Genomic DNA, 27177 nt, shown 5'->3' with positions numbered 1-27177 from the left:
AGAGCCAAGACATCGAGAGGCAAGACAAGACATCGAGAGGCAAGACATCGCGAAACAAGACATAGAGAGGCAAGACATCGCAAGACAAGACATCGAGAGGCAAGACAGCGCAAGACAAGACATCGAGAGGCAAGACATCGCTAGACAAGACATCGAGGGGCAAGACATCGAGAAGCAAGACATCGAGAGACAAGACATCGAGAGGCAAGACGTAGAGAGGCAAGACATCGCAAGAGAAGACATCGCGAGGCAAGACATCACAAGACAAGACATCGAGAGCCAAGACAAGACTTCGAGAGGCAAGACTTCGAGAGGCAAGACATCGAGAGGCAAGACATCAAGAGGCGAGATATCGAGAGACAAGATTTCGAGAGGCAAGACATCGACAAACAAGACATCGAGAGGCAAGACAAGACATCGAGAGGCAAGACATAGAGGCAAGACATCGAGAGGCAAGACATCGACAGACAAGACAGCGAGAGGCAAGACATCATGAGGCAAGACATCGAGAGGCAAGACATCGAGAGGCAAGACATCGAGAGGCAAGACATCGTGAGACAAGACATCGTGAGACAAGACATCGTGAGACAAGACATCGTGAGACAAGACATCGTGAGACAAGACATCGAGAGGCAAGACTTCGAGAGGCAAGACATCGAGAAACAAGACATCGAGAGTCAAGACATCAAGAGTCAAGACATCGAGAGGCAAGATTTCGAGAGGCAAGACATCGACAAAGAAGACATCGAGAGGCAAGACATCGAGAGGCAAGACATCGAGAGGCAAGACATCGAGAGGCAAGACATCGCGAGGCAAGACATCGAGAGGCAATACATCGATAGGCAAGACATCGAGAGGCAAGACATCGCAAGACAAGACATCGACAGGCAAGACATCGAGAGGCAAGACATCGAGAGGCAAGACAAGACATCGAGAGGCAAGACAAGACATCGAGAGGCAAGACATCGAGAGGCAAGACAAGACATCGAGAGACAAGACATCGAGAGGCAAGACATCAACAGGCAAGACTTCGAGAGGCAAGACTTCGAGAGGAAAGACTTCGAGAGGAAAGACTTCGAGAGGCAAGACATTGCGAGCCAAGACATCGAGAGACAAGACATCGTGAGACAAGACATCGAGAGGCAAGACATCGCAAGACAAGACATCGAGAGGCAAGACGTCGCAAGACAAGACATTGAGAGGCAGGACATCAAGAGGCAAGACATCGAGAGGCAAGACATCGCGAAGCAAGACATCGCGGGGCAAGACATCGCGAAGCAAGACATAGAGAGGTAAGACATCGCAAGACAAGACATCGAGGGGCAAAACATTGAGAAGCAAGACATCGAGAGACAAGACACCGTGAGACAGGACACCGAGAGGCAAGACAAGACATCGAGAGGCAAGACCAGACGTCGAGAGACAAGACATCGACAGGCAAGACATCGACAGGTAAGACAGCGAGAGGCAAGGCTTCGAAAGGCAAGACATCATGAGACAAGACATCGAGAGGCAAGACATCGTGAGAGAAGACATCGTGAGAGAAGACATTGTGAGATAAGACATCGAGAAGCAAGACTTCGAGAGGCAAAACATCGCAAGACAAGACATCGAGAAACAAGACATCGAGAGGCAAGACATCGAGAGGCAAGACATCGAGAGGCAAGACTTCGAGAGGCAAGACTTCGAGAGACGAGACATCGAGAGGCAAGACTTCGAGAGGCAAGCGAGGCAAGACAAGACATCTAGAGTCAAGACATCGAGAGGCAAGACATCGAGAGGCAAGACATCGAGAGGCAAGACTTCGAGAGGCAAGACATCGAGAGGCAAGACATCGAGAGGCAAGACATCGAGAGGCAAGACATCGAGAGGCAAGACATCGAGAGGCAAGACATCGAGAGGCAAGACTTCAAAAGACAAGACATCGTGAGACAAGACATCGAGAGGCCAGACTTCGAAAGGCAACACATCGCAAGGCAAGACATCGCGAGACAAGACATCGGGAGGCAAAACATTGAGAGGCAAGATATCAAGAGGCAAGACATCGCAAGACAAGACATCGGGAGGCAAGACATCGAGAGGCAAGACATCAAGAGGCAAGACGAGACATCGCAAGACAAGACATCGAGAGGCAAGACATCGTGAGGCAAGACATCGAGAGGCAAGACATCGAGAGGCAAGACATTGAGAGGCAAGACATCGAGAGGCAAGACATCGAGAGGCAAGACAACGCGAGACAAGTCTTCGAGAGGCAAGACATCGCGAGACAATACATTGAGAGGCAAGACTTCGAGAGGCAACACATCGCAAGACAAGACATCGAGAGGCAAGAAATCGCAAGACAAGACATCGAGAGGCAAGACTTCGAGAGGCAAGACATCGCAAGACAAGACAAGACAAGACATCGAGAGGCAAGACATAGAGAGGTAAGACAAGACATCGAGAGGCAAGACATCGAGACGCAAGACAAAACATCGCAAGACAAGAGCACGAGAGGCAAGACATCAAGAGACAAGACATCGAGAGACAAGACATCGAGAGGCAAGACATCGCAAGACAAGACATCACAAGACAAGACATTGCAAGTCAAGACATTGCAAGTCAAGACATTGCAAGTCAAGACATTGCAAGTCAAGACATCGCAAGTCAAGACATTGCAAGTCAAGACATTGCAAGTCAAGGCATTGCAAGTCAAGACATTGCAAGTCAAGACATCTAGAGACAAGACATCTAGAGGGAAGACATCGCTAGACAAGACATCGAGGGGCAAAACATCGAGAAGCAAGACATCGAGAGACAAGACACCGTGAGACAGGACACCGAGAGGCAAGACGTCGAGAGGCAAGACAAGACATCGAGAGGCAAGACATCGAGAGGCAAGACATCGCGAGGCAAGACATTGAGAAGCAAGTCATCAAGAGACAGGACACCGAGAGGCAAGACGTCGAGAGGCAAGACAAGACATCGTGAGACAAGACATCGAGAGGCCAGACTTCGAAAGGCAAGACATCGCAAGGCAAGACATCGCAAGGCAAGACATCGCAAGGCAAGACATCGCGAGACAAGACATTGAGAGGCAAGATATCAAGAGGCAGGACATCGCAAGACAAGACATTGAGATGCAAGACATCGAGAGGCAAGACATCGAGACAAGACATCGAGAGGCAAGACATCGCAAGACAAGACATCGAGAGGCAAGACATCAAGAGGCAAGACAAGACATCGCAAGACAAGACATCGAGAGGCAAGACATCGAGAGGCAAGACATCGAGAGGCAACACATTGAGAGGCAACACATCGAGAGGCAAGACATCGAGAGGCAACACATCGTGAGACAAGACATAGAGAGGCAAGACTTCACGAGGCAAGACAACGCGAGACAAGTCTTCGAGAGGCAAGACATCGCGAGACAATACATTGAGAGGCAAGACTTCGAGAGGCAAGACTTCGAGAGGCAAGACATCGAGAGGCAAGACATCGCAAGACAAGACAAGACAAGACATCGAGAGGCAAGACATAGAGAGGTAAGACAAGACATCGAGAGGCAAGACATCGAGACGCAAGACAAAACATCGCAAGACAAGAGCACGAGAGGCAAGACATCAAGAGACAAGACATCGAGAGACAAGACATCGAGAGGCAAGACATCGAGAGGCAAGACATCGAGAGGCAAGACATTGCAAGGCAAAACATCAAAAGGGAAGACATCGCAAGACAAGACATCGCAAGACAAGACATCACAAGACAAGACATTGCAAGTCAAGACATCGCAAGTCAAGACATCGCAAGTCGACATTGCAAGTCAAGACATCTAGAGACAAGACATCTAGAGGGAAGACATCGCAAGAAATGACATTGCCAGACATGAGAAGACATCGCAAAACAAGACATTGCAAGTAAAGACATTGCAAGACAAGACATCGCAACAAAAGACGTCACAAGACATTGCAAGAAAATACATCACAAGACATTGCAAGAAAATACATCACAAGTCAAGACATCGAGAGACAAGACATCGCAAGAAAAGATGTCGCAAGACATAAGAAGACATCGCAAGACAAGATATTGCAAGAAAAGACATCACCAGACAAGGCATCACAAGAGAAGACATCGCAAGACATCACAAGAGAAGACATCGAGAGACAAGACATCGCAAGAGAAGACATCGCAAGACAAGCCATCGCAAGACAAGACATTGAGAGACAAGAAATCGAGAGACAAGACATCGCAAGAAAAGACGTCGCAAGACATGAGAAGACATTGCAAGACAAGACATTGCAAGAAAAGACACTGCAAGACATGAGAAGCATCGCAAGAAAAGACATTGCAAGACATAACATCGCAAGACAAGACATTGAGAGAAAAGACATCGCAAGAAAAGACATCGTAAGGCAAGACATCAAAAGCCAAGACATCGCAAGACAAGACATCGAGAGACAAGACCTCACAAGAAAAGAAATCGCAAGACAAGACATTGCAAGTAAAGACATCGCAAGACAAGACATCAAGAGACAAGACATTGCAAGAATAGACATTGCAAGACAAGACATTGCAAGAAAAGACATCGCAAGACAAGACATCGCAAAATATCGAAAGACAAGACACCACAAGACAAGACATTGCAAGAAAAGAAATCGCAAGACACGAGAAGACATCACAAGACAAGACAATGCAAGACAAGACATCACAAGGAAAGACATCACAAGAGAAGACATCGCAAGACAAGACATCAGACACCTGATCTGCTGCATGCTTGTTTAGGGTCTATGGTTAAAAGTGTTAGAGGCAGAGGATCAAGCAGGATAGCCAGGAAACTGGTATTGCTCACAAGGAAATAAATATGGCAGACTCCATATTCCTGTTGCTTCAGTTGTCCTTTGATTGTCTGAACAGGTGGGGCTGCTGCTGTGTGGCTCAGTGCTGTCTGTCTGCCATTTAATACCTTCATCTGGGCTGTTCCAAACAGCAAAACATTTTAACCTCCCTGGCGGTATAATAATTTGTGGATTTTAGGGTCTTTTCAGCATGTTTTTACCCTAAAATTAGGAAGAAAAAGTATGCTGCCAGAATGCCTGCAGCAGCCCCAGCACTCGCTTACCTCCCTGGGCTCCAGTGCTGCAATTTTTCCTCCGTCCTCTGGGTGGAGCTGTAACTCTGGTGAGATCACTGTCAGTGATCTGACTGCAGAGTGATTCAGAACCTCGGAGGACAGCATGGAGAACTAGCTCGGGCTTACCGCCAGAGAGGTTAAGGTATCATCAGCCCAGCAGAAGGAATTACCTGCTAGGCATTATGGGTGTTTTCACACTGAGGGGCGGAGCATCTGGTTGTCTGTGCAGGTGTGAGTGGTGTATGCTCTACTCTATGTATCAACAATATGGAAGTGATCAATGGTTCTGTTGCTTATATTCTTTATAAATCAAGTAATACCCATTTTTTGATTTAGGTTTTTATTTCCTCCCCCCCCCCGTCTTGCAGGTACCAAAAAGCGTGTGTAAATTTGCCCACCTAGGGCTGGCTCTGCACACTGTTGAGGAAATTGCCCGCATCAAGAACTTAACCGTCCGATTGGTCTTATCAAAAGTGCATGAGAACACCCGCCTCTTGTACAGTATATAAGTGCTCCCCATCTGGTGGACTCTTCAGCCACAAAAGTGTTAACATTTTCTGGGAAAAGAAGTTTGGTGTCTTATTTTAATTCTAAAGGGTCTTAATTTTGAATTTGAGGACAGAGAATGAACAGTGTTGATACTTCTATTTCTTAAAGCACTTTTTACTGGACAATTTATAGGTTTAAAAATAGAATTGTGTTTTTAATAATTTTACTTCGTTTTATTTTGATCTAGATTCTGAGCCGTGTATGATTTTACTGCTGAGAGATGTTGAACGACCATTTCTAATAAACAAGCAGAATGGGGCCTGTCCATTGTACTTTGAAGGGGGGGGGGGGGGGGGGCTGAAGTTTTGCGTCTCTGGGATCTATATATGTTTTTATCTGGACTGGGCTTATTTTTTTTTTCTTTATCTTTTTCCCCTGCATTTAAAAAGGGCCTGAACGCTTGCACAGGACACATGGAAAACAGAGAAATGCACCATTTGTGTTTTTAGAGAGAAGAGCCCATCTTATTCCCCCTCATCTGTAAGTTATCACAAGTGTAATTTGATCTCTCACCTTTTCTCTTCTATAAAAGCAGGAAGTAGACACACTTCAGAGTTATTGCAGGAGTTCTGTAAACTAACACAGAAATGAATTAACTTTAAAAGTTATTATGCTGTTGCTTATCTTTTAGAGCAGAAAAGAAGTTCTGAGTTCCAGTCCGCTTTAAGATACCACAACACACAGATCTGCAGCTTGTTAGCATCTAGTTTATTGAATCATTTCATATTATAAGAGATTTTAAAGACCGGAGTAGTGATGGGCATTTCTAGGAGAGCTCATGGAGAAGCATGTAATCAGTTTGGTCAGGTGATATAGTCTCTGATTTGCTTGTTGTGATCATGTGCTAAAGCAGGATGTGATCAGAGCCCTGCAAATCTATCAACTGATCAAATTACATGCTTTCTCCATGAGTTCACCTAGACATGACTGTAACTAGAGAGGAAAGTCGTGGATGCACATCCCAGATAGACAGACGCCGACCTTCACTGGTCATCTGAATGGACAGACACAGAGCTTCACTGGTCATCTGACTGTTCGCTCTCTTCTTGTGTATCTAGAAAGGAGAAGAGGGAATGGCCACATCGTCATAAAGGATACAAGTAAAACAGTGACTTGTGATCATTTTCAGTTGATTACTTCACATATGTCGCTTGCAAAGAATACAAAAGCTGGATCTCCAAGTGCATTTTGCAATTCTAGCTCAATTTATTAGTGCTAACATAGCCACTAACAGCACAATGTTTCAGCACACAGGCCCCTGTCACATAGGCCCAGCTTTTGTATTCTTTGCAATTGACTGTACACCCCTGTGGGAACCGGGTGTATGCTGGTTGACTCCCTGATGCTACAATTAATAGTGGTGTGTGCTCCAGGGCTATCCTCACATATGCCCCCTGCTGCCTCTCCTGTAATTGGCTACAATTGGAATTACTGTATTTTTTGGACTATAAGACTCACTTTTTCTCCCCCCAAAAATGGGGGGAAAAATCACTGCATCTTATAGTCTAAATGCAGGGAGTTCCTGACTTGTGAACGCCTGCCAATGTGAACCTCCAACCCGCCGCAATGTCTGGGACTCCCTGTACTGTGCCAATGCAGAGGACGACACGGGGGACAAATGGGAGTACACGGAGACACAAAGGGGCATAGAGGAGGACACAAGGGAGACACAAAGGGGCATAGAGGAGGGCACAAGAAGGACAGAGACGGACAAACAAAAACAAGTTTGATGTATTTCCACTTACTAGACATTTGCATATAACGCTGAGAAAAAAAAACATCCTAAATGCATTTGTGATTTATATGCGTTACACCAGAAAACTGCTTGTGCGAAACGCAAATACACATGAAAAGCACAAATGCATATGCAGCAAAATGCAACCTTTCAAGCAACGCCTAGTGTTGTTCCCAGCCTCAACTGGAACAAGTCTGCTGATGAGGAATCCTGACGTTTCCCATTATGTGTACTTGCTCCAGGGGAATTGGGATCCTTTCACACTATGCAAGTTGCAGAAAAGTGTGATGCGATCATATAATACAATGAAAGTATGCTTCACTGCAAATGTGCACATGACTGACGGGCTCCACCACACCTATTATGTGCATACCGTAGAAATATGTCTGGTGCGACGGAATGGATTCAGTGTGAAAGGACTCTAAATCTAACAGAAGACTTGTTATTACAACTAGCAAAAGTTTAAAAGTGTTTAGTACACCATTGGTAAATTGCAGAAGTATTTATTCCTCAATGCATGCGTCAACATTACTTCTGCAATTTACCAATGGTGTGCTAACTAGTCTTGGATTTTTGCTCATTGTACTGGGATATGCACCCAACTTCAAACGGCAAGGTATGCCACTTCCAAACCTTCTACCTAATTGGTATTACAACTAAGAAAGAGTGTTGGAGGCTGGCACTTCCAAAAATAGAAAAGCTCTTTATTGAAGCATTAAAAACAGTGGTAATACAGCGACAGCCCGCTGTTTCAGGTCTTAGCCTTTCTTCAAGCCGTTTCAACCACAAGTGAGATCACACATACATGCAACATGTATAGTGTCATCCCACCCACATATCCAATCAATTCAAATCTCCCACAGCCAATCATATTACCTGAGCTCTCCGGCGGACCTGAGTGGAGACTACATAGCCAACATACAAAATATCCTAAAGAAAAACTGCCTCGGAGTGTGTCAGCGCACAACGCCGACAGGAAACCACTTCCGCATTCCTATTCGCTACTGCCGGATCAGGTGACTAAAGAGCGGCACGCATCACCACGTTCACGCTGCCCGGAGTCTACCCGTGGCTCTGCGCATACTCAGTGCGTGTAGAGCAATGCGACATAGTCAGTTCGCCGCCCACAAGGGCGTACCTTAATGACGTCGCATGTCAACAATACAGCCGCTCACAATAGCGGCAGGGTAAAGTATCCATAGCAGCGCGTCCCTGGCAACGCATGCACGCAATAGAGCAATAAATTAAACAACACTTACCCAATCCGCAGCAGCGAAAATAAGTTAGCCATTTCTCCACCCAAAATTCTCCCAGCTGAGGCAATATGAAAGCTCTGTAATAAAGAGCAACATTGAAACATCAGAACAGGCAGCATATCAAGGCAAATTAAATACAAAACCCCAAATCATATTCTCTATTGAGCCCACCCTCCCCCAACACATCCAATTTCTTGATCCACCCCGCCTCTCTTCTGAGTAATTCCTTAAGTCTACTATGCCTTCCCCTCCATGTAACGGGTACCCCATCAATAATTTGTACCTTTAGTTGAGAGACATTATGGTGCATGCTAGTAAAATGAGCTGAAACCGCCTGTTTCAGATCACCATTCCTAATAGCACTTTTATGGGAACAGATCCTATCTCTGATCTTTTGAGTAGTCATACCTATGTAACCCAAGCCACATGGGCACTTCAAATAGTACACCACATAGCTTGACTCACAAGTATATAAATCTTTAATCTTAAACTTAATACCTTTAGAGGGATGTGTGAATTCTGGTCCTTTTGTGATGTTTCCACAAAGGTGGCAACTCAAGCAGGGAAATGTCCCCATCCTCCTACCAGACTCACCAGAATCTGATATATGATAGAACACCTTGTCCCTAATCGTGGGGGCCTTTTTATAAGAAAAAAGGGGGGGATATCTAAACTCAGGGATATTGGGAAATCCATTACTCAAAAGGTGCCAATGACGTCTGATACTTTTCCCAACATCATTACTGCTGGTATTAAAAGTGGAAACAAAAGGGAGTCGGAACTGTTTGTTGGATTTTCTTTTAGGACGTGGTCCTTGCTGTATAATTTGTTGTGGGTAGCCTCTCTGTCTAAATTTATATTCCATAGCCTCTTGTCGTTTCTGTAAAGAGTCAGGGGTGGAGATAATCCTATCTAGTTCCCATAAAAGTGCTGTTCTCATAAAAGTGCTATTAGGAATGGTGATATGAAACAGGCGGTTTCAGCTCATTTTACTAGCATGCACCATAATGTCTCTCAACTAAAGGTACAAATTATTGATGGGGTACCCGTTACATGGAGGGGAAGGCATAGTAGACTTAAGGAATTACTCAGAAGAGAGGCGGGGTGGATCAAGAAATTGGGTGTGTTGGGGGAGGGTGGGCTCAATAGAGAATATGATTTGGGGTTTTGTATTTAATTTGCCTTGATATGCTGCCTGTTCTGATGTTTCAATGTTGCTCTTTATTACAGAGCTTTCATATTGCCTCAGCTGGGGGAATTTTGGGTGGAGAAATGGCTAACTTATTTTCGCTGCTGCGGATTGGGTAAGTGTTGTTTAATTTATTGCTCTATTGCGTGCATGCGTTGCCAGGGACGCGCTGCTATGGATACTTTACCCTGCCGCTATTGTGAGCGGCTGTATTGTTGACATGCGACGTCATTAAGGTACGCCCTTGTGGGCGGCGAACTGACTATGTCGCATTGCTCTACACGCACTGAGTATGCGCAGAGCCACGGGTAGACTCCAGGCAGCGTGAACGTGGTGATGCGTGCCGCTCTTTAGTCACCTGATCCGGCAGTAGCGAATAGGAATGCGGAAGTGGTTTCCTGTCGGCGTTGTGCGCTGACACACTCCGAGGCAGTTTTTCTTTAGGATATTTTGCATGTTGGCTATGTAGTCTCCACTCAGGTCCGCCGGAGAGCTCAGGTAATATGATTGGCTGTGGGAGATTTGAATTGATTGGATATGTGGGTGGGATGACACTATATATGTTGCATGTATGTGTGATCTCACTTGTGGTTGAAACGGCTTGAAGAAAGGCTAAGACCTGAAACAGCGGGCTGTCGCTGTATTACCACTGTTTTTAATGCTTCAATAAAGAGCTTTTCTATTTTTGGAAGTGCCAGCCTCCAACACTCTTTCTTGCATGGATTGGATCTGATGGTGTGAGGATCCCCTGAGGCTTGGGCACCCTTTTCCCTGTGTACAGCGAGTGCCACTCTTTTTATCAGCATTGGTATTACAACTAAGTCAGTCAATCAGAGCTGGAGGTCCCTGGGCATAAATTACCATGGAGCCACCCTGACCCACAATCATCTCCCCCCTTCAAATGTAGCATTAGGTAAGCCCTTTGTGTCATTGTCGTCCCCCCAAAGATAGTATGGAGCCACAGAGCCAATTGAAAGCCCTCTAGTCTCCCCTTAGGCCGGGTTGCTGCAGGGTACTTGGTGTGTAGCGTAGCCTGTCTGGCCAGCACAATGCCTCCTGTGTCTTTCCATCCCACAGGCATGTAACTACTCACCTGACATGCCGCCGGGTCACAGAGAACAGGTGCCAGTGTTCGGGGATGTAGACAGGACACAGGAGGTAGCGCTATTAGCATGCATGAGTGGGGCCATCATCTGGCTCTAGGGCAACTGCCCGGTCTTGTCTCTAGACAAGCACTGGCTCTGCAGTCGGTATTTTTATAGGCAGTGTTACTATAACAGAGAGATCAGGCAGATGTACTCAGTCTATCAGGTACTCGATGCATGTAGTATAGTCACCTTGTGATTGGCCTGGAGAAAGGAGTGAGTACAGGAAGTCCTGTATAGCAGCCTTCTGCTTCTGGAACTGCTCCAGTGTCATCTTCACACTGATGTCCCTGGGAATCGTCACTGCAATATAGAAAGGCAGTTCCCTGCGAGTGGCAGAGGCTACAGCTTGTGCAGACAAACATACATTTCATCATTGTAGGTGACAGTGTGACAAGCCTTCTCTGTACAGGCAAGCACTCCCAGCTGAGCAGCATCTTATGTGCAATAATTCTCTATGGAGAGGTCCTGGCTTTAGGCCTGGAACCCGCCAAGAATTGCTGCAGCGCTGTGCGCAGCGATTCCTAGTGCGATTGGGATCATGATTCCCAGATGCTTAGAAGCGAGGTACAGTAAAAAGTACAGCGCTTCTGATTAGCAAGTCACGTGTTTTTTTAAATACAACTTTATTATACTTACCAGGTATCTGACTTCTGTCCATTGCCCCGCCCCCTAATGGTTATAGGAGTTTCTCTAGGACCATTCAGAGAAGCACCTGTGACCTCTTCATTTAGGGGGCGGGGCTACGGACAGAAGACACCTAGTGGAGTATAATAACGTTTTTATTTTCAATCGTTGTCGGTCCCACAAAGCACTGCAAAATCACTTTGCAAAAGCGATTTTGCAGTGCTTATATACGTCTGAAGGGAGGATTAGTGCCAGGATGACATCATGGCAGCTATTGTGAAGAATGTGTGCTAGTAGGTACTGCACTGAAGAGGATGGCTGTATGAGTCACTGTACCGGATACACTGTGAGCATAACATACAGCGCCATTGCCCAGATCTGTTGTGTTCCTGCTGTCACACAGAATGCAATAGCCACTGTGAACATGGCCTTAAAAGGATACGTCCAGGCAGAACTACTGCGCCTGCGCAGTCCAGTCCTGATGACGTCAGTGCTACCACGTGACCCATGCGGTGGAGCGCACAAGGAGCCAACCCGGAAAGCCAACCTGGCGAGGTCGGCATCTGCAGCGGAGGAGACCGGGAGCCACAAGAGCTGTGGCAAGAGCACAGGGCGGCTGCCAGGGGCTGGAGGAAGCTCCAGGTAAGTGGATTTTTGATTTGTTTTGTGCCTGGACGTCAGGGCTGTGGAGTCGGTCCAAAAATCCACCGACTCCGACTCCTCAGTTTAGGATTCCACCGACTCTGACTCCACGACTCCTCTAATTTGCATATTACAATTTTGTTGATTAAAAGTATGTAACATGAAATTCGTCTCTTAACTGCCAACGCTTAGGAATTTTACAAGACAACTGAAGTGAGAAGGATATGTAGACTACTATATTTATTCCCTTTAGACTAAAACTAGTCCTTGGTAAGAGTACTTGTAAAAGGTACAAACCGGAACAAAGAACATCTATCAGGCCCTAGGCAATGTAAGTGTGGTTGCATGTAAGAATGATGTGCAGGTACTCTGCAGGGGAACGAGGAGATTGTAAACAGACAACACCTCTGTGTTCAATGTGCACAGCATTCTCAGTGGATTCCCTGCAGCTCTGTGGGGAGTGCATATGTAGAGTATAGTACTACTGTGTAACAAAGTAAACCTGAGACAGATGAAATTAAAGTTTTATACATACCTGGGGCTTCCTCCAGCCGCCTTCAGGATAATCAGTCCCTCGTTGTACTCCTCCACCACCTGGATCTTCTGCTATGAGTCCAGGTACTTGAGCCAGTCAGGCGTAGTGCGCATGCACACACTCCGCCGCCAGGAGCATACTACACCTGTGCAGCACTATTGCGCAGGTGCAGAATGTTCCTGGCTGTGGGAGCGGCATGCGGCCGGACTGCGCTGACTGGCTGAATTACCAGGACTCATAGCAGAAGATTCGGGTGGTGGAGGACAGCGAGGGACTGATTAGCCTGAAGGGGGCTGGAGGAAGCCCCAGGTATGAATAAAACTTTACTTTTCATCCGTCTCAGTTACCCTTTAATTTGTAGTCACCAAACCAAATTTTAATAACCTATCAAATTATTTGATTTCATCAGCAAAGGGAGTGCGTACATTTGCATAAATCAGCATCAATGCGGAATTATTTCCATCCCGTTGACCATCTCTATTAGTGACATGGCTACACATCAGGCTTTATTCTTACAGCATAGATGTTATTTAGTATATATGTTACGGCCAGAACCCGAAGTGTGGCCACTTCTAGTTCTGGCCAGCCACTTCGGGTTCTGGCCGGCCAATGTGCAAAGTGGCCGCAGCGCAGCGGCCAATGTTAGAAATTGAAAGTTTACATTTATTTTACAGCCGTCTCGCTGCGGCCAAATGTATTAAAAGTTGCTTAATTTAATTAAATATAGCCGGCGGCAATGTGATAGATGAAGCCGCCGGCTTTCGCACTGCCTCCTCCTCCTCCCCCCCGCCTCTCTCCTCTCCCTGCCTCCTATACGACATACGGAGCAGCCGGGCGGGGACACGCGTGTCCCCGAGAGTCGTTCGTCGCGGCAGGGGAATCCTGCCGTTCCTGCAGAGCGGGTGCTGGCAGAAGCAATGTCTGCAGCCTCCCCGCTCTGCTTCCCCTGCCGCGACGAACGACTCTCCCGGCGGCTCCGTATTGTATGGAAGGCGGGGACAAGGAGAGAGGCGGGGACAAGGAGAGAGGCGGGGGAGAGAATCGGGGGGGAGGCAGTGCGAAAGCCGGCGGCTTCATCTATCACATCGCCGCCGGCTATATTTAATTAAATTTAAGCAACTTTTAATACATTTGGCCGCAGCGAGACGGCTGTAAAATAAGTGTAGCTTTGCATTTCTAACATTGGCCGCTGCGCTGCGGCCACTTCGCAAATTGGCCGGCCAGAACCCGAAGTGGCCGGCCAGAACTAGAAGTGGCCACACTTCGGGTTCTGGCCGTAACATATATAAGAGATTCCTGTGTACACATCATATATACAGTCACAATCAGATATGTATATCTGACCTTAAAAATACGGGGACTGCTTTATTGAAGCAGCACAAGTAACTAATTTTGATTGGTTTATTTCATTTTTGTGGACAAAGCACAGCTTTTACTGTATATATACTGTATATATACATTATTTTTAATGACTATTATCTGAGAAATAGAACATTTTATCATATTTTATATTTTAATTACAGTTACAAATTCATTAGGAGTCGGAGTCGGAGTATTTTTTCCCGACTCCGACTCCAGGCACCCAAAATTGCCCGACTCCACGACTCCGACTCCACAGCCCTGCTGGACGTATCCTTTAAGCTCTCCCTACCCAAATGGAAATAGAAACCAAAGAAAAAAAAAAAGTATATATATATATATAAAAAAAAAAATAAAAAAAAAAAATGGAGCACCTGAAGTGTGCTTAACAATAAAAGTGATGCAATAAATGTATAAAGTGATTGAAAAATGTATAAAGTGTTTCTAAATGCAGCTTTTGGTGTTCCCACGCTGCCCATTCAAGTGCAAGGAAGCGGTTTGTTTTTTTTAAATTATGATTTTGACTTTATGCATCATTTGTGTAAACGCCGCAATAGATCCTGTAATATTGTCTTGGCTGCTGCATGATCGGCTACATTCAGCACTTCCATGTCCCCCTGGCAGGGCCGGTTCAAGTAACAATGGGGCCCTAGGGCAGGATTAGCCTGGGGGCCCCCAACAGACACCACCCTGACCAAAAAGCATCATCAGTGGCCCTTTGTTGCAACCAAATTTCCCTCCTGGGCCCCTGAGCTGGCTGCTGACCCTCCCCAATCACCTCCCAACTTAACAGACTCTGCAGAGTCCCTGGGGAGCAACAGTTTAGATGAGGGAGGGACAACTTGGGGGCCCCTACAGGCTCTGGGGCCCTAGGGCAACTGCCTATTTTTTCCTATGGTAGCTCCAGCCCTGCCCCCTGAGGAGCTCTAGAGGTGACAACATACACCTGTGCTCCCGTCGTTCTGCTCAGTTGCAGAAAAGCATTCCGCATCAGCTAAATGAGACTCAGGTAGAAGACCGTGTGAACTGACCCTTCAACCTAATTTCTATAGGTGACTGAACTATTTCTCTTGGCGGTCATTTCAGCCTCCCGACCACAAAGCGCTTTTTAACTGCGATTACATGCAGCCGAATAGCTGAGCGTTTAGTAACACCATGCATGTCCCATTTGACACGCAGTGGAGCTACCCGTCAAAATACAGTTTCGTGTGTGGGGGAGGGAGCTCTTGTACAATCTCCATGCCAAGCACAAGCAAAGAGCAGTAGTAAGGCATTGAACTCAGCTACATGTGGAAAGGAATATATGAATGAATATTATATATATATATATATATATATATATATATATATATATATATATATATATATATATATATATATATATATATATATATAAAACTCAGCATACACAGCCATACAGAGTACCGCAGCATACACAGCACATCAGGCCACACTGCACAGTACAGCACAGCAGCAAACACAGCCATACACAGCACAAGCTCCTTAAAATGTCCAAGTTGCATGTAATTCCTCATCTCCACGTAGATGTTCCTTCAGCAATAATACAATAAGTGCAGTGAGACTACTGGTGGTGACGGGCAGGAACTAGGGCTTCATACTCATATTAGTAATAGCAATAAGGCCGTGGTTATGCTGATTGCACGATCCATCCTCAGCGGTACACGAGCGCCCACCTGCACACGTGCGTCAGCCTGGCTGGCACCCACCTTCCTGCTGCGGAGACAGACGTGCGCATTTCACTCCGTCTCCCGACAGCCAGGAGCCATCTCGGCAACGCCACCCACCGGCAAACCATCCAGGAACAAGAAGTGGAACAGAGCAGCTCAGTAACACCAGCTACAACCCGGAGCTCCCCCTAGCGGCTGGTAAGAGAAATGGCACTGTAGAGCCCTGTCACATTTGCCACCTGCATGTACTGCCTCACCTCTATCCTCCACAGCTGTGTCCAGCAAGAATACAGTAAGCGCAGAGGCTGCTGGTAGATACAGACTGGGACTAGGGATATATTTTCCTATTAGCACAAGCATAGAAGAAGGGCCGTGGTCACGTGTCACTGCAGGAGCCATCCTCAGCGGTACACGAGCGGCCCACCACATTACCTGCCATGCCGTCATCCTGACACTCCTACGTCCTGCAGATGTAGCGGCAGAGACAGAAGTCAAGTGCGGCCTTTCGCCAGGAGCCGTCTCAGCTGCCACAGCCACCGTCAAACATACAGGAACAAGAGCGGCTGTCCAGTCAGTAATGCCAGCTACAGTCCGGAGCTCCCCTAGCGGCTGGTAGGAGAAATGACACGAGTTAGAATGGATGTTATGAAAATAGATTTCCAGGAGTAGATTATGGGCTGGTAAATGATGCAAAAACTGCTCTTTTGAATGCCATAATGTGACAATTATATATTCATGGACAGGGTTTGGCATCTTTCTCAGTGGTATGTACGGCACCCCCATCCTCCACAGCTGGGTGCAGCAATAATACTGGCAGTGCAGAGAGGCTGCTGGCGGGGACAGGCTGGGACCAGGGGCGTAGCTAGAAATCATAAGGCCCCATAGCAAAGTTTTTGTTGGGGCCCCCTGCCCCTCCCCCCCCAAAAAAATATGATTACTGCACATGCTTGTCCCCGAATGCATTTATCCTCAATCACACTCCCTTCGCCAACAGTGTGCTGCATCTACTAAGGGCCCGTTGCCATTGTACGCGGTGGGATGCGGCTACATAGTCGCATCGCTCCATGGCCAAACTGTAATTATTGCACAGCAATGGAACAGTTTCCATTGCATGCAGGGCCGGATTTGTACTTTTTACCACCCTAGGCCCACTATCACCAGCCGCCCCCTGACCAACAGCATCCTAACGTGTTTTTTTTTTTCCAAACAAAAGATTAGGCAATTTGGTGGGGGGAGCCGGAGGATTCAGAGTGAGGTAGTCCCGGTGAAAAATAGTTGTGGCCATGATGCAGGCAGTGTTAACTGCAATGTAAGCCAAAACACGGGAAAAAGAGACCCTGAGCCCTCGTTCCCATTGCGTTCCGATAGGGTGTCCGTTAGCATTGGGCGCTTTTGGACGCATTTTTTTTTTATTCCTGGCAATTTCTGTATGCTGGGTTTTTTTCTAAGCGTTTTTGTAAGCAGTTTTCCAGAGCGTTTCTTTAATTTACTCCCTGACGCAAGTCAGGAAGTGAACTCTTTGATCCGGAATAGAATAAATACAAAGTAATTATTCTTAAAAACGTGAACACAATCGCTGCACAAAGCGATTTTGTGAGCATTTTGCGTTTTTCCTGTACCTTCCATTCAGGGCAAATCACCCTGAAAATGGTCCATGCAGCGCTTTAGTCAGCGGAAAGCAAATGGAACGCCCCAATGAGAACTATCTCATTGGAAAGTATGGTGTAAGCGCTTTTAGGGCGATTTGTACAAATCACCAGTGCTTAAAAAAATCCAAAAAACACCTCTAGTTTGAACGAGCCCTAAAGATAGTTAGACAACGTTACCCCAACACATAAGAAAGCAGCGTTTCCCCCACGATATGGTGGAATGGGAAATTTGCATGATGGATGTACATACAAATCATAACTCCGCAAAAACTGTGTGATGCTATCATGTCAATTAATGTGAATCAAAATTTCAGAGAAATGCCATGAAGAAAAAGGAAGTTCTGAAGGCAAACAGGTGTCAAACTCAGTACTAGCAAAGTGGCCAGAGAAATATATCAGGAACCTGTTGTGATTTGGAGTCAAATCTGCCGCCATCGCACCTGCCTAGCAGTGGATGGCTTCCTATATTTGATGTCACACAGCCATGTGACTGCCTACAGGAGGGGAGTTGTGGTACCAAAGAACTGTAGGACAGAGTGCAGGTGTGTACGTCATCATGTGACTTTGTCGCTTGTTCCTCCCTGACATTACCAAGAGGGAGGAAGTGGTTTGGCCTGACAGTTGGAGCGCAGTCCTGTATGTGTTAGTTGTAGCACCCTGTCACCTGCCTACACACTTTGGGGGACAATAGGAGCCGCCATACAGCTTCTGGATTTGGGTGGTGGGAAACTGCCCAGAGGACATTGCCTAAATCCAGGACATGTCCCGGACGTCTGCTCACCATACCTAAAGTAGATCAGATCCAGTAATTAATCACCGCAGGTACAGGCTAAGCTGGCATTTGTAGTGCCTCAAACACAGGCTATGCTGGCACTTGCAGTGCATCACACACAGGTTATACTGGTACTTGTAGTGCCACACACAGGCTATGCTGGCACTTGTAGTGCATCACACACAGGTTATACTGGTACTTGTAGTGCATCACACACAGGCTATACTGGCACTTGTTGTGCATCACACACAGGCTATACTGGCACTTGTAGTGCATCACAAACAGACTATACTTGCACTTAAAATGCAAATTGCACTACAAGAGCCAGTATAGCCTGTATGTGATAAACAACAAGTGCCAATATAGCCTGTATGTGATGAACTACAAGTGCAAGTATAGCCTGTATGTGATAAACAACAAGTGCCAATATAGCCTGTATGTGATGAACTACAAGTGCAAGTATAGCCTGTATGTGCTCACGTGTGAGGAACTACAAGTGCCAGAATAGCCAGTTTGTAATGCACAACAAGTGTCAACATAGCTTGTACCTGACTTGCAGTGCTTTAGGTGAATGTTATGCTGGTACATTTAGAGTTTTAGGTGCTCTCTCAATGCATGCCGAGCCTTGCAATCCACCCATTGCCCCCTCCCCCAGCTGTCACTCACGCAACCTGTTTCTATGCATGGAGCTGACAGTCCCGGGGGAGCCTTTCCTGGTCTGACAATCTCCTCTGCCGTGCAGTTGCCTCCTGTCTATCCGCCCCCGTTCTTGTCCTCCTCCATCCTGGAATTCCTGGAGCTGCTCTGTAGACTGTACCATGAGCCTCCAGCAGCCGCGCCCCCGAGTCACCCAAGTGTGAGCAGCAGCACCAGCCAAATCGCGCTGCACACTCTGTTCCCATAATCCACCGGCGGGCTGTCAGGCAGGAACTGGGGTGGAGAAGCCGGAGATAGGTCTTTTGCTGCTGACCGCGACACTGCAGTCACCACAGGCAGGTGGATCACTTTGTTTCGGCAATTGGCGATGTGCGTGGATCCGGTACGCAGACAGTTTGCAATGCGCCCTTTGAACTTTTCCGCCCTAGGAACCGGCCTTGGCTGCCTTCCCACAAATCCGGCCCTGATTGCATGTTGGTTATGCGGAGCGATCCGAGAATCTGCAACATGCTGCTGATTCTCCCACGCTCGCATGCATCCTCCCGCCTGTCTCCTCTAGTCACTTCCTTCTACCGTAGCGGTAGAAGGAAGTGACTAGAGGAGACGGCGGGAGGATGCATGCGAGCGACTGCAAGTGGAAGCGATGAGATGCGGCTGCAAGTGGAAGCGATGAGATGCGGCGAGGTAGCCGCACTCGCATCACTTCACAGTGGAAACAGGCCCTAAGTTGCAAGTTTTCTAAACTGTGCAGGAGGAACATGCTCCTGGGTACATGAGCATGATTGAGGAGGCGACCACGGCTGCGACAGTGCATGGAGTGACAATAACATAGTGGTGCTGAACAGGGAGGATGGTAAGGGACCTAAAAGACTACAGGAAGAAGTCCAAGGTAAGTAAAGAGGACTCCCTGTATAGGTAGCCAGAAGCAGCCCACTCAGTATAGGTAGTCAGAGATGACCACCCATATAGGTAGACCACTCATATAGGGACTGCGGCCAGGTGTTCTGTCGTGATCGTCCCGATATGACATGCCATTACCACCATGCACATGATCAGCCATGTCGGCCTGAGATTTCCCAGCATGTCTTATCAATACATTCGACTGATATTAGCCCAAAATCTGCCAAATCAGCAATCGGGCATGCTTGGTGCGGCACAGATTTTCATCCCATATAATAAAATCGGCAGATGTATGGCCGCCTTTAGCCACAGAGCCTGAACAAGCATGCAGATAAGATGTTCCCTATAGAGCAGGGGTCACCAACTCCTGGTCCGGTGGCCTACTGCTGGTCTGTGGGCTGCTTTCTGCTGGTTCGCGGGTCTGGCCTCTCGCACCCCTCCCCCCACCGTTTGTGTTGCCTTATGAGCTGGCAGCCCTTTCCTCTTTTATATTTCCCGGTCAGCCCCTCTCCTCCATCTTCTATCACAGCAGCGCGTCCCGCGGTTGCTGTGAGGAGGAAGGAAGCAGGGTAGCGGCTTCCTGGAGCGACAATGTAAATCGTCGTTACCATGGGAACCACTGTCCTGCTGTCTTCCTCTTCACAGCAGCCGCAGGACGTGCTGCTGTAAAAGAAGATGGAGCATAGCGGAGAGGGGCCGACCTGGGAATATAAAAGAGGAAGCGACCGCCAGCTCATAAGGTAACACAAGCAGCGGCCGTAGGGGGAGCAGGCACTAAGGGCAACTATACTACCTATACTAGGGCAACTATACTAACTAAACTAGGGAAACTAAACTGGCTACCTATACTGGGGGGCAACTATACCTTACCTATACACTTGGGCTCCTGAAGACTTCCAAAGCCTCCCATGGTGGAGGAGAGCAGTCTCCAACCCATTGGTTGGAGACAGCTAACAGGGAAGACAGCACAGAAACAAGGGGACCATGGGAGGTACAGAAGTACAGGAAGACCCTATAGAGCCCAGAGCCATCCTACTCCTTAGTAAAGTATCTGATTTTTTTTTATTATTTTAAATATGCTTCAGGATCACTTTAAAAGACTGCCGAGATGACAGTGAAAATCTATGGTTACTCACCTGGGGCTTCTTCCAGCCCTTAGCATCCGTTTCAGTCCCACGCCGCTGCCCCAGTCCTCCTCGGTGTCCTCCTGGCCGTCCATAATGATCGCAACCCACCGGCGGGGTCAGCTCTTCTGCGCAGGCATTCGTGCCCACATCATCTGGCACGTACTGGGCAGTAGTTGTGCGCATGCACAGTATGCGCCACATGACGTGGATGAATAGCCGACCCCACTGACGGGTCTCAATCATTACGAGCGCCAAGTGGGACATCGAAGAGGACGGGGCTGTGGCGAGGGACTGAAACGGCTCCTAGGGTCTGGAAGAAGCCAAAGGTGACTAACCATAGATTTTAACTGTCGCCTCGGAAGTCCTTTAAGTGTGACTACGTTTGTTTCAGGTGTGAGATTCAGACACTACTGATGCAATGAAAGATCAGCAGGATGCAACTGGTATAGTGTAAAAAAAAAAAAAATATATGGCAGGCTTGTCCTTTAACATTTCATATTAATAAAAACAAGTTTGAATATTTGGCGAGGTAGATCTAGCAATAGGAAATGTCATCATGTTAACCACTTGCCGACCGCCCACTACCTATGGGCGTCGGCAAAGTGGCACACCAAGTACCGAGTAACGCCCATGGGCGACGGTACCTGGGGGACTGAATTGCCGGGGATCGCGCGCATCCGCCGGCATTAGGCTCCGCCCACCCACGACGTCAACCCGCCGGCCAATTAGCAGCGCCGGCGAGTTTGTTAACCCCTGATCTGCCTCATAGTAAGCGTATCATATGCTATGTAATGTATACAAAGTGTATTATACAGGCTGCCTCCTGCCCTGGTGGTCACAGTGATCGAGGGACCACCAGAGCAGGAGGCAGCCCCCCTAGTAAGCACAACAGCACACTAATCCTGCCCCCTGATCGCCCACAGCACCCCTCAGACCCCCTCTGATCACCCCCACAGACCACGGTTTGCACCCAATCACCCCCCTAATCACCCATCAATCACCCCCTGTCACTATATGTCAACGCTATATTTTAGATCTGGTCCTAAACTGCCCCCTGGGGACTCCTGATCACCCCCAGCCCCACACCCTTAGATCCTCCCCAGACCCCCCCCCTCCCCGGTGTACTGGTGTACTGTATACATCTATCATCCCCTGTAATCACCCACTTATCACCTGTCAATCACCCATCAATCACCCCCTATCACCACCTGTCACTGCCACCCATCAGATCAGATCCTAACCTGACCCTTGTGGGCACCTGATCAACCACCCACACCCTCAGATCGCCCGCAGACCCACCCTCAGATCACCTCTTAAGTGCATTATTTACATCTTTTCTCCCTTTTCTCCCCTCTAATCACCCAATGATCACCCATCAATCACCCCCTGTCACTGCTTCCCATCAGATCAGACCCTAATCTGCCCCTTGCGGGCACCCAATTACCCGCCCACACCCTCAGATCGCCCTCAGACCCCCCCCCCCTGATCACTTCGCCAGTGCATTGCTTGCATCTATTCTCCCCTCTAATCACACCCTGATCACCTATCAATCACCCCGTCACCCCCTGTCACTGCTACCCATCAGATTAGACCCTAATCTGCCCCCTGCGGGCACCCGAACACCCACCCACACCCTCAGATCGCCTCAGACCCCCTCCTGATCACCTCTTAAGTGCATTATTTTCATATTTTCTCCCTTTCCTCACCTCTAATCACCCATTGATCACCCATCAATCACCCCCTGTCACTGCTACCCATCAGATCAGACCCTCATCTGCCCCTTGCGGACGCCCAATCACCCGCCGACACCCTCAGACCCCCCCCCCCCCTATCACCTCCCCAGTGCATTGCTTGCATCTATTCCCCCTCTAATCACACCCTGAGACACCCATCAATCACCTCCTGTCACCCCCTAGCACACCTACCCATCAGATCAGGCCCTAATTTGCCCCGTGTGGGCACCTGATCACTCGGCCAAACCCTCAGACCCCCTTCCAATCACCTCCCCAGTGCATTGATTGCATCTATTCTCCCCTCTATTCACCCCCTGAGACACCCATCAATCACCTCCTGTCACCCCCTAGCACTCCTATCCATCAGATCAGGCCCTAATTTGCCCCGTGTGGGCTCCTGATCACTCGGCCAAACCCTCAGATCCCCCTCAGACTCCCTTCTGATCACCTCCCCAGTGCATTGATTGCATCTATTCTCCCCTCTAATCACTCCCTGAGACACTCATCAATCACCTCCTGTCACCACCTGTCACCCCCTAGCACTCCTATCCATCAGATCAGGTCCTAATCTGCACCCTACGGGCTTCTGATCACTCGGCCAAACCCTCACCCGCCCCACCGCAGTGCCCGAATTTTTCTTTCCTGATCACTGCTGGTCTCTACAACTTAATTGTGGCTGAGACCAATCGTTATGCCACACAATATGCAACCGCCAATCCGAGAAGCTACCATGCCCAGCCTTTTCGGTGGAAACCACTTCAAGTTTCCGAACGTAACATTTTTTGGGGCCTTCTCCTTAACATGGGGCTAGTGAAAAAGAATGTATTGCGGTCTTATTGGTCTACGCACCCAATACATCACATGCCCATGTTCTCTGCTGCCATGTCCAGGTCACAATTTGAGAGCATCCTGCGCTTCCTGCACTTCAGTGCCAATACAACCTGTCATCTAGGAGGCCACCCTGCTTATGACCGGTTCCAAAAAATTCGGCCCCTCATAGACCACCTAACATCAAAATTTGCAGATGCCTATACCCCTGAACAGTTATTTTCAGACATTTGGTTTCCAGACTACGCCTCACGGTTTTGGGCCCCTAAAATGCCAGGGCAGTATAGGAACCCCACAAGTGACCCCATTTTAGAAACACGACACCCCAAGGTATTCTGTTAGGTGTATGATGAGTTCATAGAAGATTTATTTTTTGTCACAAGTTAGTGGAAAATGAAACTTTGTGAAAAAAAACCAATAAAATCAATTTCCGCTAACTTGTGACATCAAGACATCGCAAGACATAACATTGCAAGACATAACATCGCAAGACACAACATCGCAAGACAAGACACCGCGAGACAAGACATCGCAAGAAAAGACATCGCAAGACAAAATATCGCAAGACAAGACATCGAGAGACAAGACATTGCAAGAAAAGACATCACAAGACAAAATATCGCAAGACAAGACATCGAGAGACATCACAAGGCAAGACAAGATAAGACATCGCAAGACATCACAAGAGAAGACATCGCAAGACAAAATATCGCAAGACAAAAAAATCATCGAGAGACAAGACATCACAAGAAAAGATGTCGTGAGACATAAGAAGACATCGCAAGACAAGACATTGCAAGAAAAGACATCGCAAGACAAGACATCGAAAGACAAGACATTGCAAGACAAGACATCGAGAGACAAGACATCACAGGACAAGACGTCGAGAGGCAAGGCAAGACATCAAGAGGCAAGACGTCACGAGGCAAGACGTCGCGAGGCAAGACGTCGCGAGGCAAGACATCGCGAGGCAAGATGTCGCGAGGCAAGACGTCGCGAGGCAAGACATCGAGAGTCAAGACAAGACATCATGAGTCAAGACATCGAGAGATGAGACATCGCGAGGCAAGACATCGAGAGACAAGACGTCGAGAGGCAAGGCAAGACATCGAGAGGCAAGACAAGACATCGAGAGGCAAGACAAGACATCGAGAGGCAAGACAAGACATCGAGAGGCAAGACAAGACATCGAGAGGCAAGACATCGCGAGGCAAGACATCGCGAGGCAAGACATCGCGAGGCAAGATATCGAGAGATGAGACATCGCGAGGCAAGACTTCGAGAGGCAAGACATCGAGAGGCAAGACATTAAGAGGCAAGACATCGAGAGGCAAGACATTAAGAGGCAAGACATCGAGAGGCAAGACAAGACATCGAGAGGCAAGACATCGAGAGGCAAGAGAAGACATCGAGAGGCAAGACATCGAGAGGCAAGACATTGAGAGGCAAGACATTGAGAGGCAAGACATCGACAGACAATACATCGACAGACAATACATCGACAGACAAGACATCGACAGACAAGACATCGAGAGGAAATACATTGAGAGGCAAGACATCGAGATGCAAGACATCGAGAGGCAAGACATCGAGAGGCAAGACATCGAGAGGCAAGACATCGACAGGCAAGACATCGCCAGGCAAGACATCGCCAGGCAAGACATCGCCAGGCAAGACATCGCCAGGCAAGACATCGCCAGGCAAGACATCGGGAGGCAAGACATCGCGAGGCAAGACAAGACATCGAGAGGCAAGACATCGACAGACAAGACATCGAGAGGCAAGACATCGACAGACAAGACATCGAGAGGCAAGACATCGCAAGACATCGAGAGACAAGACATCGAGAGGCAAGACAAGACATCGAGAGGCAAGACATCGAGAGGCAAGACAAGACATCGAGAGGCAAGACAAGACATCGAGAGGCAAGACAAGACATCGAGAGGCAAGACAAGAAATCGAGAGGCAAGACATCGACAGACAAGACATCGCGAGGCAAGACAAGACATCGACAGACAAGTCAGCAAGGAGACAAGACAGGGAGAGGCAAGACTTCGAGAGGCAAGACATCGTGAGACAAGACATCGAGAGACAAGACAAGACATCGAGAGGCAAGAGGTCGCAAGACAAGACATCGAGAGGCAAGACGTCGCAAGACAAGACATTGAGAGGCAAGACGTCGCAAGACAAGACATTGAGAGGCAAGACGTCGCAAGACAAGACATTGAGAGGCAAGACATCAAGAGGCAAGACATCGAGAGGCAAGACATCGAGAAGCAAGACATAGAGAGGCAAGACATCAAGAGGCAAGACAAGACATCGAGAGGCAAGACATCGAGAGGCAACAGAAGACATCGAGAGGCAAGACTTCGAGAGGCAAGACATCGAGAGGCAAAACATCGAGAGGCAAGACATTGAGAGGCAAGACATCGAGAGGCAAGACATCGCAAGACAAGACATCGAGAGGCAAGACATCGAGAGGCAAGACATCGAGAGGCAAGACATCGCAAGACAAGACATCGAGAGGCAAGACATCGAGAGGCAAGACATCGAGAGGCAAGACATCGAGAGGCAAGACATCGAGAGGCAAGACATTGAGAGGCAAGACAGCGAGAGGCAAGACAGCGAGAGGCAAGACAGCGAGAGGCAAGAAATCGAGAGGCAAGACATCGTGAGACAAGACATCGAGAGGCAAGACATCGCAAGACAAGACATCGAGAGGCAAGACGTCGCAAGACAAGACATTGAGAGGCAAGACGTCGCAAGACAAGACATTGAGAGGCAAGACATCGAGAGGCAAGACATCAAGAGGCAAGACATCGCGAAGCAAGACAGAGAGGCAAGACATCGCGAAGCAAGACATAGAGAGGCAAGACATCGCAAGACAAGACATCGAGAGGCAAGACATCGCAAGACAAGACATCGAGAGGCAAGACATCAAGAGGCAAGACATCGCGAAGCAAGACAGAGAGGCAAGACATCGCGAAGCAATACATAGAGAGGCAAGACATCGCTAGACAAAACATCGAGAGGCAAGACATCGCAAGACATCGAGAGGCCAGACATCGAGAAGCAAGACATCGAGAGACAAGATGTCGAGAGGCAAGACAAGACATCGAGGGGCAAGACCAGACATCGAGAGACAAGACATCGAGAGACAAGACATCCACAGGCAAGACAGCGAGAGGCAAGACAAGTAATCGCGAGGCAAGACATCGCGAGGCAAGACAAGACATCGAGAGACAAGACATCGAGAGGCAAGACTTCGAGAGGCAAGACTTCGAGAGGCAAGACTTCGAGAGGCAAGACTTCGAGAGGCAAGACTTCGAGAGGCAAGACTTCGAGAGGCAAGACTTCGAGAGGCAAGACTTCGAGAGGCAAGACAAGAAATCGAGAGGCAAGACATCGACAGACAAGACATCGCGAGGCAAGACAAGACATCGACAGACAAGACATCGACAGACAAGACAGCAAGGAGACAAGACAGGGAGAGGCAAGACTTCGAGAGGCAAGACATCGTGAGACAAGACATCGAGAGACAAGACATCGAGAGGCAAGACAAGACATCGAGAGGCAAGACAAGACATCGAGAGGCAAGACAGCGCAAAAAAAGACATCAAGAGGCGAGATATCGAGAGGCAAGCGAGGCAAGACAAGACATCGAGAGTCAAGACTT

General features: G+C 48.0%; 1 long non-coding RNA gene across 1 annotated transcript; it reads right to left on the bottom strand.

Annotated features, from left to right (window-relative positions):
• Nucleotides 1-6346: 6346 nt before the first annotated feature.
• Nucleotides 6347-8730, bottom strand: LOC137533012 (uncharacterized). The gene is made up of 2 exons (XR_011024115.1): nucleotides 8654-8730; nucleotides 6347-6713 (listed from the first exon to the last, which is right to left on the bottom strand). It is a non-coding gene; the product is annotated as an uncharacterized lncRNA (long non-coding RNA).
• Nucleotides 8731-27177: the final 18447 nt, after the last annotated feature.

Source organism: Hyperolius riggenbachi, chromosome 9 (assembly GCF_040937935.1).
Source record: "Hyperolius riggenbachi isolate aHypRig1 chromosome 9, aHypRig1.pri, whole genome shotgun sequence".
Lineage (NCBI taxonomy): Eukaryota > Metazoa > Chordata > Amphibia > Anura > Hyperoliidae > Hyperolius > Hyperolius riggenbachi.
This window is presented reverse-complemented; position numbering and strand designations above follow the sequence as displayed.